The 13,349-nt window shown below is 37.2% G+C and overlaps 1 protein-coding gene across 10 annotated transcripts in view; it reads right to left on the bottom strand.

Annotated features, from left to right (window-relative positions):
- The window catches only part of LOC129739173 (disintegrin and metalloproteinase domain-containing protein unc-71), a 1,315,240-nt gene that overhangs the window by 447,413 nt on the left and 854,478 nt on the right, over positions 1-13,349 (bottom strand). The gene's annotated exons all lie outside the window — the stretch shown is intronic.

Genomic DNA, 13,349 nt, shown 5'->3' with positions numbered 1-13,349 from the left:
CTCGTGAAACAAACAGCATTAAAAAACATTACTTGATATTAACGCCTGAATGTAGGCAACCATACAATAACGTTACCAGATAGACTTAAAAGTCTCTAAAAGAAATCAGCTCTAGTTGGCGTTCACGAATTATATTTAAAAAAAAAAAAAACATTCGAAATACATTCGCTTAACAGTCCCACTAGGCTTAAAAAAAATAATTCAATTTTATCAAAATACCAGATAAAACATTTCAAACTAATGTCTATTTTTAGACTACGATTTGCCGGTCCAAAAAATAGCAATAAATTCGTAGAGCACTAACTTTCGCAGCATTCAACCTGAACGGGAAAAAGTTGTGAGTTGTAAAGTTTCGAACAAAAAAAAAACTCATTTTCCCAAACTATTTGGTTAGTGACCGGTGCCCATCAAAAATGCTGAAAAGTTTTATTCTACCTTTAAAATAAGCAAAAAAAGAGCACCGACAATCCTTTCAATCCCACGACGACCATCAGCCAAGCAGCTCTTAGCCGACCTTTTGGATACCGTCAAACGGGGCATCATGCAACAGCGGGGTTCGATGCAACATTTATATGACACTACATTGAATCAATTTTTAATTTAATGTATTGTAATAAAGTTATCTTTTAATGATAACAAAATGATGATGACATAATTTCTCGCATCTTAAGCTAGTTGTCTTAAGTTTTTTATTTTTATGTAAAATTTGAAAAATCGAGCAATAAATGTACAAATTTTAACATTTTTTGATGCCGAAAAAAACTTTACCCAGTATGACGGATCGGCTTGATAAAATTACCTACAAACTTTTTACAGGTTTCCTCATGTTATACCAACATTGTTGGTGTAAAAATATTTTTCGAACAATCACCCAATTTTTTTAAATGAATATTTTTAAAATTCAGTTAGGTGTCTGGGGTTAAATGCAACAAAATGCAAATCAAAGAAATACCTTGTAAATCTCTTTTCCATGTGTTGGAATATGAATGTTTTGCATCACGCGTTTGTAAACATTGAAATTTCATTCATCCAAACATTTATTTTTATTATTTCAGCTTTTAGAATTTTTCGTAGTATTATTTAACCCCTAAATGTATGCAGCATCCTTATTTTCAGAAAAAATGTGAAAATTAGTTTTAACAGACCCAAAAACTACTGCAATTGGTATTGTCATGCGTAATGGTCTTTAAGGCATCGCCAATATATTAAAAACAATAAATTTTTGTACGTGTTCATAAGATGTTTCATTAAAAACAAAGTTTGTTGCAAGTTACCCCATTTTCTAAGGAGGGTGAAAATCGCATGTTTTTAGAAAATTAAAAATAACTGAAGAAACCTTTATTTTTTCTTACTACGCCAATTTGATATCCCAGCATCCTTAAAACTTTTGATGCAAAAGAGGTAGGATTAACTGTGAACATAAGTTTTTTAGAAGCCATTGAAGTTGAAAATTGTTGCATGTTGCCCCAGTTGACGGTATTTTTTAAACGGGACGTCCTCCCTATTTTATGTCCGGTGCTCCTAGTCCATCAAAATTTATAGCGGTGATAATTTTCAACAGTTTCATTTTGCTACCTCAGGTTCGAGTGAAAACTGAGTGAACTTTTTTTTTATTATTACAAAAAAGTTTCTCACCGGTTTGGGAGAAAATTGATTGTTAATAGTTTGATGGTGGTAAACTTTTCAACGGCTTTTTCGTCGTATTTGTTTAAGGATCCTTCTAGAAAGTTTATTCAAATAGAATTTTTTTATAGAGTTAATTTTAAACTATTTTCGAAAGGTCACTCGACAAATATTTGTTTCATTTTTAAGTTCGGGATAGCAATTTCATCAATTTGTTTAACATCCGAGCGAAGATGATTGCATAAATCCTATCGATATCGGTTCAGACTCTAGTAGGTACTTGAAAGATCGTAAACAATCCTCTCTGTTTGCCAAATGAGTTTCAAGATTGGCTGTCCTCCTATCAAACTATCGATTTGGTTGAGATGCCTCCGGGTGCAATTCATTTCCGATGCTCGAAGGGGAAATCACCGTCAAGAATTGGTTAAACTTCGGACAATGATGAAGACAAATGATAGGTCTGGGATTTGTTTGTTTCTAATGGGATTGATTCTTATCGATTCGATTATAAGCTCAAATTGTTATCGAAAGGACTTCGAATTCACATTAGGTTTGTATCTATATTATGGCGCCAGCTCGAAATTTTTCTAGTTGAAAATTTTCAGTGATTCCAAAAATTCTAGGTTATTCACGCGTAATCCGACCAGAAAAAATCTCGAAAAATGATTTCCGACTGAATTCGGACAAAGGTATATGAAGCACTAGAATGTCGGAAATCTGTATTCAGCTGTCAGTTCATCAGCGACGTTTATCAGAATTTTATTAAAATGAACAATATTTCGGAATTTAGTGGTTACTTATTTTATTTTTTTGTTGGATTTTGCAAAAAATATATAGGTATTTAATCTTGCCAGCTCATTGACGCAAATATATGCAGATCAGCAATATCCCACACCCTATATTTACTGTATTAAAACCTATTTTTGAAACAATTTTTTTTTCATATCAGTTTTGCTTGAACAATTCATACTTCAAGAGTATAAAATAATGTTTAGGTTCTGTATTATTATTTAGATTTGAGTTATATTACTTTTATAGTTTGGTATTCATTAAAAAATCCTAACATTCAAAATCAACTCCAGGAAATGCATTTATTTTCAAAAAAAATTTAAAAAAATAGTAATGGATTTCAATGTTTATTTTTAGAGAAAAACTTTTCGTATCTACTTAAATTAGCAAATATTAACCTGATGCCATTGAACCACAAAATATTTAGAAATAAAAGTAAGAGATTAAGTGAGCGGTTCAAATAAGATTAATTTTCTACTCTTGTAAACTCGATTTAAATTTAAAATTTTAGTTAGAAACTTTGTTTTTATTAACTTAGCAGTTTTGAATAATTTATTCTATCTGTAAAGCTTCAATCCGCTTAACGATGTACGAATGTCTTTAATTTGCCGTATGAAAACCAATCCAATATACATTTTATTTTGCGCTTGAAGATAAAGCAGTGGATAAAGTATAAGTTCTTATTTTATAATAAGAATTCTGTTAATATTATGAAATAAAATTAAGAACAAAATTGAAAAAAATGAATCCAAATTGCACTATACATTTCAAGTTTCTGATGATTTGTGTTTCCAAATTGAATATGATTAAATATGTACTATTGAATACTAAAATTTCAATTTTGAAGAATTAAAACTGTGAAACTGCGATCTCCTGCAATTCAAATCCTTGATGAAATTCTCACATTGATAATGAAATTTAACTTTGAGCTAAACCTGAATCTGTTTTTTTTATTCGAATTCTGGAACTGAATTCAGCCTTTTGAACATGAGTTCAAAATCTGAATCCCGAATCGGACTACGATGTTTTTTTTTATCTTAGTTCCTTAGTTCTTAGTAATTATTTTTATTAATTATGAACCAACAAGCGTATCAAAACCCTCAACTAGAAATATCTTATTTGAACTGGCCTGTTACTTTCGTCTTTTACTCCTTTCAAGGTGGTTTCTGCAACTGGCACTTTTGTTCGAAGCTTCCTTTCCATCGCAATTTCCGCTGGCGACACATCGAGATTTGCAGCTGGAGTATTATTGTACACCAACAAAGTGTAGTAGAAATTTACCCTAGCGTCTTCGCATTTTCTCATCATCGTTTTGATCGTTTGAACACACCTTTCGCTAAACCCATTCGATTGAGGGAAGTTTGGGCTGCTATTAACGATTTCCGTATTCCATTTCTTGCAAAACTCTCTTACAGCTGCGGAGTTGGAAGGAACATTATAACAAACAATTTTACGGGGTATTCCGAAAATAGCGAAGCTCGTTTAAATGTTTCGCAGACCTCCTTCGATGATTTTCCTTTAGTTTCGGTGACATGAATACATTACGAAAAGTAATCGGCCAGTAGGTATTAGAAAAATTTTTCCTCCAAATTCGAAAAAATCACAGCCAACACGTTCAAAGCATCGTTCCGGAATAGGATCAGGAATAAGAGGTTCCTTCCCATTTGACTTTTGAAACCTTTGACTTACCGAGCATCTCGTAATTTTATCATCAGTATCTTGATGAAGTCCGGGCCAGAAGAATATGCTTGCCGCTCGTTTTTTCGTCTTGACTATTCCACCATGGTTTTCATAAAGCAGGTCCAACATCTCAGATTGTAGGGTCTTAGGTACAAAAGTACGATCTTCGAAGAATAACAAACCGTTGTCTTCATAAAGGTTATCTTTCAGCTTCCAATAACAACGAAACTCCTCAGGCAACTTAGATTTATCCTACGGCCATCCCTCCCGGTAAAGCTGCACCAAATACGCAAGAGTGTGATCGTTTTGGGTAGCTTGCTGGAATTCTACGAGTTTGCGTTCAGAGACGTTAATGGTGTGAACGACGTCATCTAATCTGTATGCATGTTCATCAGATATGAGGTATGCTCTGGAAAGAAAGTCAGCCATATGCATAAATTTACCTGGAACATATTCAAGATGTAAATTGTACCCTGCAGCCTGGAAGCATGAATCATCGAGACCGGCTTTCGCATTATTGCCATCAAAGGTTTATAGTTTGTTTGTATCATCACTGCTCGCCCGTAGATGTAATGATGGAACTTTTCGCATGCAAAAAGAATCGCCAAAAACTCCTTTTCCACCTGAGCATAATTTTGCTGACTCGATGATAGGCTCCTAGAGCAATATGCTACCGGCTTCCCTTCCTGAATTAAACACGCACCAAGGCATCCGCCTGGACCATTATGGGTTTCTGATGATCAAAGATACTCAAAACTGGAAATTGAGTGATCATTTCTTTCAGACGATTGACAGCTACAGTGTGCACAGGGCACAGGTTGAGTCACATCTTCGGCAAAAACTTTCGAAGGTAATTAACAGTTCCCAAAAATCTTTTCAAAGCTTTCACAGTTTGAGGCTGTTTAATTTCTGCTATCGCTTTAATTCGGTCCGGATCAGGCTCCTTGGCTAGACAATATGCGACCCAGATATCGAACTTTTTCCACCCTCAACTGTATCTTTTTTTGGATTAAAAAGTGCGTTAACTTGTGCTGCTCTTGTTGTTATTCCGTTGAGCCTTCGGCCATGCTCTTCCTTGGTGCGCCACACTATCAAAATGTCATCGATGTAGATGACAACACCATTTATGTCTCCAAAATATAGCTCGTTCCATTTTTGAAAAAGCTCCGCCGCAACGTTCAAGCCAAAGGGAAGGCGCAAAAATTGGTAAATACCGAAAGGTGTACTGAATGCACACAAGTTACTCGATTGCTGATCTAACTCAATATGGTAAAATCCCTCTTTCAAATCTAGAACCGTATAAAACTGCATACCACAAAGTGAAGATGCCAAGCGATCTAATGTTGGTATCTCATAAGAATCTCTCCCGACGCGCTTACTGGGTTCTAGTGAGTTGCACTCCTTCACCAATGTTCGTAGATCAGTGAGAAAGTGCTCGAATGGTTCGTCCTCTTCTTGAGACCTCTCGAAAAATCTCCACCGAGAGTATATTTCATTGCTCCTGGGATTACAGTAACGCTCAAATTTCGCCAATACTTTTGCAAAATTTGGCTTTGTCGGATTCAGGTTCGAAGACGAAGGTGTTATTAGGATATATTGACAGATTTACACGAACACCATCTTAGCAGGAGGCCTCAGCCCTAACCTCAAACCATGGGAGAACAGAATCAATTTTTGAGAAGGGCGCACGATAAACGCGATTTTGCGGTACTAATATCGACAAATTCGCCATGTGGAAAAGCGACACACAGATGCTCGTGTTTTGATTTTTTTGGGTGTTCAGGGCTGCCAAGTGCATTGATATTTGGAAAATGATTATATTTTTAAATTGAATTTTTATTGAAAAACGTTTTCATGAGTACTGAGAATTTGCAACTTTCCCGTAGATTTCTATTAGAATATGAAATTAAACGCAACATTTATCTGAACTGAATAACAACTGTCTGTATCGCACACTTAAACGATGTAGCGAATCATGTGAAAATATTATAAATAATCAGAGAGATTTTCATAGTCTACATAGACGTGGCTTTCATTAATTTACTTTTTTTGTAACAGTGAATGATTTTGCATTCGTTTAGAAGTTGGAAACAACTCTTTTTACTTTACCGAGCAGCACATGAAAATATATTTCAGATGTATTAAATTTACCTTGAAAATTCATTAGCGGAAGATGGCTTATCTTCATCTATTTTATCAGAGACGCCCCGTAATAAATTCAAACGTTTAGCTGATGGTTGTTAAAAAATTTAATCAATTCAGAAATATTATAATTAGTTTAAAAAAAAAACAAATACTGATTTTAGTAACGCACCTAGCATCACTGGTGAGGCCGTCAGCTCATCAAAGTTTGAGGTTATGGCTGAGGCCAATTTTTCGCCAATACTATCGCCCGTATATACCCTTATAGACATTTAATGCGTCATCACCGATTAGGTTAAGTAAGGTAGCGATCTTAACTTTGTCACATTGTTCATCATAGCCGATCGCTATCATGAAAAAAATCAGTTGATGTTTAAACCGTTTCCAGTGCTCAGCTACATTTCCAGATAAGTCCAAGGCATCAGGTCGCTTGAAACTGTCCATCCTGATTGAAACTGCAGGCACGAGTGGTGGCCCTAGCAGAGATAACAATGTTCCACGATCTTGTCCAAATTTCCGTAATGTTCTAATTCGCGCTTTTTGATGAGCGATAAAATTTTCTACTTATAGCGCTGCTTCAACAGAACTCGGAGATGATGAATTTTTAGCTTTTATCACTGGGTAACGACTGCGCCATGTTAAGTATTGGAGTTTCGGACCAAGCACAATGACGTGCTATCGTATTGACTTCACGATGAGAATTAGTTTATTGTCTTAGGAATACATTCAAATCAGAGCATAAGCGTTACAATCAGATGAATGGATAATGTACAGTGAATGCCTAATATCTCTAACAGTGCCAAATGAGAGTGTAAAAAACAGATATCGCTGATTGGTGATCGAATACATAAAGAATAAATAAATGAGTTAGCTTCAAGTGTCTCCAGCAGGAAAATTGTAACATATAATATTTTTAAATAATGTAATTAACATTCAACCGTCAACGAGTATGGTCTTCTGAACTTTGTTCCTAACATCTCTGAAGACGTTATAAATACGATTTAAATGCTGTCGATCGGTTTTGATTATTTTTTTAGTAATTCCTGGGTTTTGACAAAATTTGCCCGGATATTGCGCGAATTTTTGATCATAATTTTTTTAATCAAATGCCCGGATTATGCCAGGGTTTCAGATAAAATTGCCTGGAACATGCTGAAAAAATTCTGGCAAAATTTTTGACGCAAGAAGAGGCTTATTAGGAATCAAATTCTGTCAATTCACAAAACCACGATTAACTGAAATCTTTACTGGAAATTCTACATTTTGAAACATTCAACGATTGATTGTAAATAATTTTATAGTTTTTGTTTTTGATTTTAATTTAAGCATACTTGCAATATTGTTTTAGTGTAGAAATTTAAAAAAAGGCTTGCGCAGCGTTTTAACTAAAAAGCTAGCGGCTAATTAAACCTCGATGTCGATTCTTATCTAAAAGTTTCCATCAATGAATAGTGAATCCTCATAAATAAATGTCATTGTTTAGCAGTGTTTAAAAAAAATGAAAACTACTCCTAGAATATCGAAATAGTAACGGATTTGACAACATCCCTCTTCGACACTCATAATACAGGGTCCGGCAATTGAACTGCTACATAACTTTAGGAGTGAATATTACGAAGTATACGAAACCGAGTTAGATGACACCTTGTCACCTTGTTAATATTATGTCTTAGATGTCGGAGGATATTTTTGTTAATTTTGTAATCAAGTGTTTTTTTTTTTTTGTAAAAATAGTCCTCGAACCTTAACGTAGTGCTTTGATTGCCTAGTTCCAGGCTGTGAAACGGTAGAAAGACATATTTCGTGATTTGTCCAAATAATGTATGTATTTTTTTTTTATATTTTGGCTCGCACTTGGAAGTTACCTGGAGATCAGAAGTACCCAAGTATAGTATGGTAGGGATCGTCAAGCTATCAGTGGCGACACCTACCATGGTGAAGATCATCGAGATGCACCCTGACAGAATTTCTTTACGTACTAACACTAAATTGGCGATAGATTTTAATACACCGGATCAAAATCGCCGTCGAATCTTGGAAGATCCTAAGATTTCAAGACCTTTCGTTTGAACAGAAGCAAGAGCGGGTAGAAAGTGCGAAGGCGCAGCTTACGCGGTCCGCGCATGAAAAATTTGGAGCATATCGTGCCGATGAATTCGTCGCCGTACAGCGGTTCGTGAAAAAACAGAACTACAGATTTTGGTTGCTAGAAAGCTCACAAACCTATGCAAACGTATTAAAGGCCACAAGACGACAGAAATCTGACCTATTAAAGGTCTGGGTCGGAATCGCCCGTACTTTCCTGGTGAAGATCAACCGAACACCCTGCAGAGGTCAATCAATTTACGTATCGAAAATAGTTCTACGGCATGTCCTCGAGCTGTGGACACCTCCCAATTTTGGTTTTGGTTGGTGGTTTTTCAGCAGAACTTCGCATTGGCTCATGAAGGAAAGAGGTCCCAATTTTTGTGGGCAAATTTTCTTTTTCGAGGGTTAATTTCGAGTACGGAGTGGTCGGGGAGTTCGCCGGACCTAAACTCTATGGACTTGGCTGTCTAGGGTTTACAGATGCCCAAAGTCTACTCTATAAAACATGACGGGTTGGAAGTTTTGAAGCGCCACCTAGTTGAATCTTTGGATAAAATACCACAAAAACCACCTGCGGGCATTTTAGAATATGTGAATTGAGCTTCTGCAGCGAGTGGTAAAGCTCAAGGTCCAAAAATCGAAAGGCGCCAATGGATTTTGAAAATATGATCTGTTTTGATATGGATGTAAATCCTATTAAATTTGAAAGAAAAAGTTTTTGTTTTGATCAAATTATTTTTTAGTTCCAATTAAGCACTTCAATTGCCGGACCCTGTATTTTGGACATATCCATAATATTTTGGACATATGAACTTGAATTTGAAAAAATGATCTCTGACATGCTTGGTACAAATTTGAGTTAAAAATTTATGAAATTCTTGAGGATTTTTTTAAATTAATTTCTACAAACGTTATTTTCTTTCAATCGTTTTTAAAATTGGTACATTATATTTTTCCATATGCATGTTAAGATATTTCGATTTAATAAAATTTATAAAAATCTACACTAAATAAGTTAAATTGAAGAACATCATTTGAAACCGATTTTTGAAGCTATTACTAATCAGAACTCTTTTGCTTAATTTATTTCATATGTTTTAACTGAATTTATTATTCCCAATCTGAAACTAAAGACAAATTTTTGAATCTGAGTTAAATGGAAGTATCGAATTCTAAATAATAAGTGATGAGTTCTGGATTCATAATCAGAAAAAAGATTAACACTCTCCATTATTAATCTGCATACTAAACCTGAATTCTGCATCTGAAAACGAATACTGAATATGGATCTGAATTCTAAGTCTGAATTTGCATTTGTAATCGGAATTATGATCTTTATTGTGGATTATATGTAAGGTTACCAGAATGCCCGGTTTTATCCGAGTTTGCCCGGATATTTAATACAAAATTTGGGAATAGTCCGGCCCGGCTCGGTTACCTAACCTACCTAAGGGTCCAGCGCCGATTGACCGGCGCATAGGGCTGAGATAAAAGATCTCCACTGCTGGCGATCCGGAGCCAGCGTCTTCACTTGCTGCCAGCCAAGGTTCTCGTCAACTGTGCGGATTTCAGCGGCTACACTTCGCCGCCACGAGCTTTTGGGCCTGCCTCTTCTTCGATGCCCATCTGGATTCCAGTCAAGCGCCTCTCTGCAAATCTCGTTTTCATCTCTTCGCAGCGTGTGCCCAATCCATCTCCACTTACGTTCCCGAATCTCGATTTCTAGCGCCGTTTGAGGACACCGGCGATGAAGTTCAACGTTTGAGATCCAGTTGCCAGGCCACCAAGCGCGGATGATGTTCCGCAGGCAGCGATTCACAAAAACTTGCAGTTTTCGCGTCGTCACCGCATATGTGCACCAAGTTTCACACCCGTACAGCAATACGGAATTGAAGTTTGAGTTGAAGATTCGGATCTTAGTTCGTAGAGAGATCTGGCGTGAGCGCCAGATGTTTCGGAGATTCGCGAACGCAAATCGGGCTTTTCTGATCCGGGTTTCGATGTCCTTCTTGGTACCACCATCAGGCGTAATCTGGCTACCAAGATACTGGAAGCACTCCACTGTCTCAACCTGTTGTCCAGCTACCACGAAATTGGAACGATTTTCTGTATTGATTTCCATCGACTTGGTCTTTCCGACATTGATTTTGAGACCTGCTGCCTTGGAGCTTTCGGTGAGGTCGTCGAGTTTGCTCTGCATGTCTTGTTGTGTTTGGGCGAGCAAAACAATATCGTCTGCCAGGTCAAGGTCGTTCAGTTGCTCCATGGTTGAAGGATTCCACGGTAATCCTCGGTTTGGTCTACAGTCAATCGATCCAGTCAAGATCTCATCCATTACGATGAGAAAAAGCAGCGGTGACAAAATACATCCTTGTCTCACTCCAGCAGTTACTGGGATTGGTTGGGACAAGACACCGTCGTGCAAGACCTTGCACGAAAATGCCTCGTACTGTGCTTCGATGAGATGGACTAGTTTCTCTGGGGCCCCTCGTCGTCTAAGAGCAGCCCAGATGTTTTCGTGGTTCAGTCGGTCAAATGCTTTTTCGAAATCAACGAACACCAGCAGAAGAGAGTCCTGGAATTCGTTGATTTGTTCCAGTATTATTCGTAGCGTTGTGATGTGGTCCACACATGATCGTCCGGATCGGAATCCAGCTTGTTGCCGTGGGAGTGTAGCGTCGATTTTCTGCTGGATCATGTTCAGGATCACTTTGCAGAGCACTTTAAGGGTTGTACAGATCAAAGTTATGCCACGCCAGTTACCGCACTCTGTTAGGTCTCCTTTCTTTGGGACCTTTACGAGGATACCCCGCATCCAGTCGGCCGGGAATGTTGCAGTATCCCAAATGTCAGCGAAAAGACGGTGCAACATTTGTGCTGACAAGGCAGGGTCGGCTTTGAGCATTTCAGCAGGAATGCAATCGATTCCAGGCGCTTTGTTGGATTCCATGCCCTTGTCCCGGCTCGGTTGCCTGGATTTAATTGAAAAATGCCCGGGTTTTGCCCGGATTTATTCACATTATTTGGCAAACAAAACAAAAAAAAAAACAAATTTTATAAAGTTTTATAAAAATAATCATGAAAGGTTTTTTGGAAGCTTAAAATACTTGAATTGAAAAAATTATATTTTTTTTCTAGATATTTGTTGAGTAATTTCTGGGTTTGTTTGGCAGAAGGCCAAAAAGTATGGAAGTTCCAGTCAAAATCTGGAAGGTTGGCATCACTGAACATGACGGCTGAGCTGTCGTGCCGTGAACAGTCATCAGCTAGCTAAAGATATTTGATGAGATAGGTCGCATGTTTCCCATTCAATCTTTGGAAATTTCTTATGCCATGAACTGCCTGAATAGTATGCCGTTCGACTATCAAACTTCCATCTTATGTTTTTTTTTTAAGTTTATGGTGGTGTGTCTTACTTATGGAGAAATATTATTGACATAAATATTTAAGCACAAAACGAGAAGGAAACCACGTTCAGAAAAATGGTTCGATAAAAGTTTGAGATAAATAAATTAAATATGAGTGTGTTTGCATATTCTTAGTTAAAAATTTCGAACCCCAAACATTATTTTTTTGCATTTTTCTGTAAAGGGGAGTTGTGTAGCCGATAATTGTGAGCGCGAGACTTACTTGATCGATAGGCCATTCTGAGTTGATCATCTATCTCTATTATCCTCATTACAAGCATACACACAACGGCTGAGCTGTCGTACCGTGAGGGGTCGTCAGTTAGCCGATGTTCGGTGAGTCGCGTGTCTCAAGTTCAGCCAGTGGTATCCACGGATCTGGGAGGAAAATTACGCTCTACAACTAAAGGCTATGAATTCTTGGAAAATTCTTCAAATGCATTTTTTTTTTAAATTTTGTAATATATCGTTTACAGAATAGGGTAGGTGTACCCTCCTCCGTCGTATCCCTCTGATTCGTCGCAATTCAAGAATGCATGTTTTAGAGCCGAAAAATCACTTTCCACTTCAATTGGCTACTTCACATGATAAACTTAAGCTTGTGAATTTATTTTCTATCACAAATTTGTCACTTTTAACACTATTTCTTAATTTATTTGACATTGAAATCGCGAAGTGAATTGAATTATTGACGCACCCCGCCATATTGTAAAACGAACTTAGTGATCCCCCCAACGTGTTTCTTTGTTTTATCGCTTCGTGTCAATGCATATAACGATCAAAATCATAAAATTCGATAGAAAAGTGTTGAAATAAAATTTGAAAAATGATTTCAAACTAATCTGAACTATATAAATTTGTCAATATTCGATTGAAATCGAATCGCTCGGGCCCCATAATTCGTCGTAATTTTGCGACAGGAATACACCCATAGAAGAGGTTGCAAAAATCCAATGCCTATTTAGCATATCTCTGTGCCGATAATGCGCTGAAATGTGCACTGTGCCGAAGACGGTATGTTTGAAAAACCGTAACTGGCATAAGGACTCGGCTCTCAACCAAAATAATGACCACTACATTCAAGCAAAACAAGAAAAATATTTTATGGGATTTCTTTCCTATTGGATAATTCATCCCAGAAACAAGAAAATAAAAATTAAAATCACAGCGCCGTAGTGAGAGAATCGAACTCAAGTTACCAAATTTATCGTCATGCCAGTCCGACACCTTAACCAGTGCACTATTCGAACTCCATGCAGGATGAGGGATATTTGTCTTAGGCTTTATGTCACCGATCAATCACAAAAAAAACGCACAACGGCGGCTTCCCGGCGTTTGGTCTCCTTTCAATTCATTCCTTTGTCTCGTGAAGGAAGCGGGAAAGGGAACGGGAGTGAAGGAACGGGAAACCCATTGAATGAGAACTGTGCTTTGCTTACTGCCTGCTATTACTTACACACGCTACATATACACAGCTGCCAAAGCCGGGCAGCTTGGCCAGTGGAAGAAATATTTCTGTTGTTGCTTTTGCTACACATGCGCAGCTTAGCCAGTGGTTGTTTGCCGGTAGATTGAATTGAAGCAATGTTGTTGTTGTTGCTTTTACTACATACACACACA

This window comes from Uranotaenia lowii, chromosome 1 (assembly GCF_029784155.1).
Source record: "Uranotaenia lowii strain MFRU-FL chromosome 1, ASM2978415v1, whole genome shotgun sequence".
Classification (NCBI taxonomy): domain Eukaryota; kingdom Metazoa; phylum Arthropoda; class Insecta; order Diptera; family Culicidae; genus Uranotaenia; species Uranotaenia lowii.
This window is presented reverse-complemented; position numbering and strand designations above follow the sequence as displayed.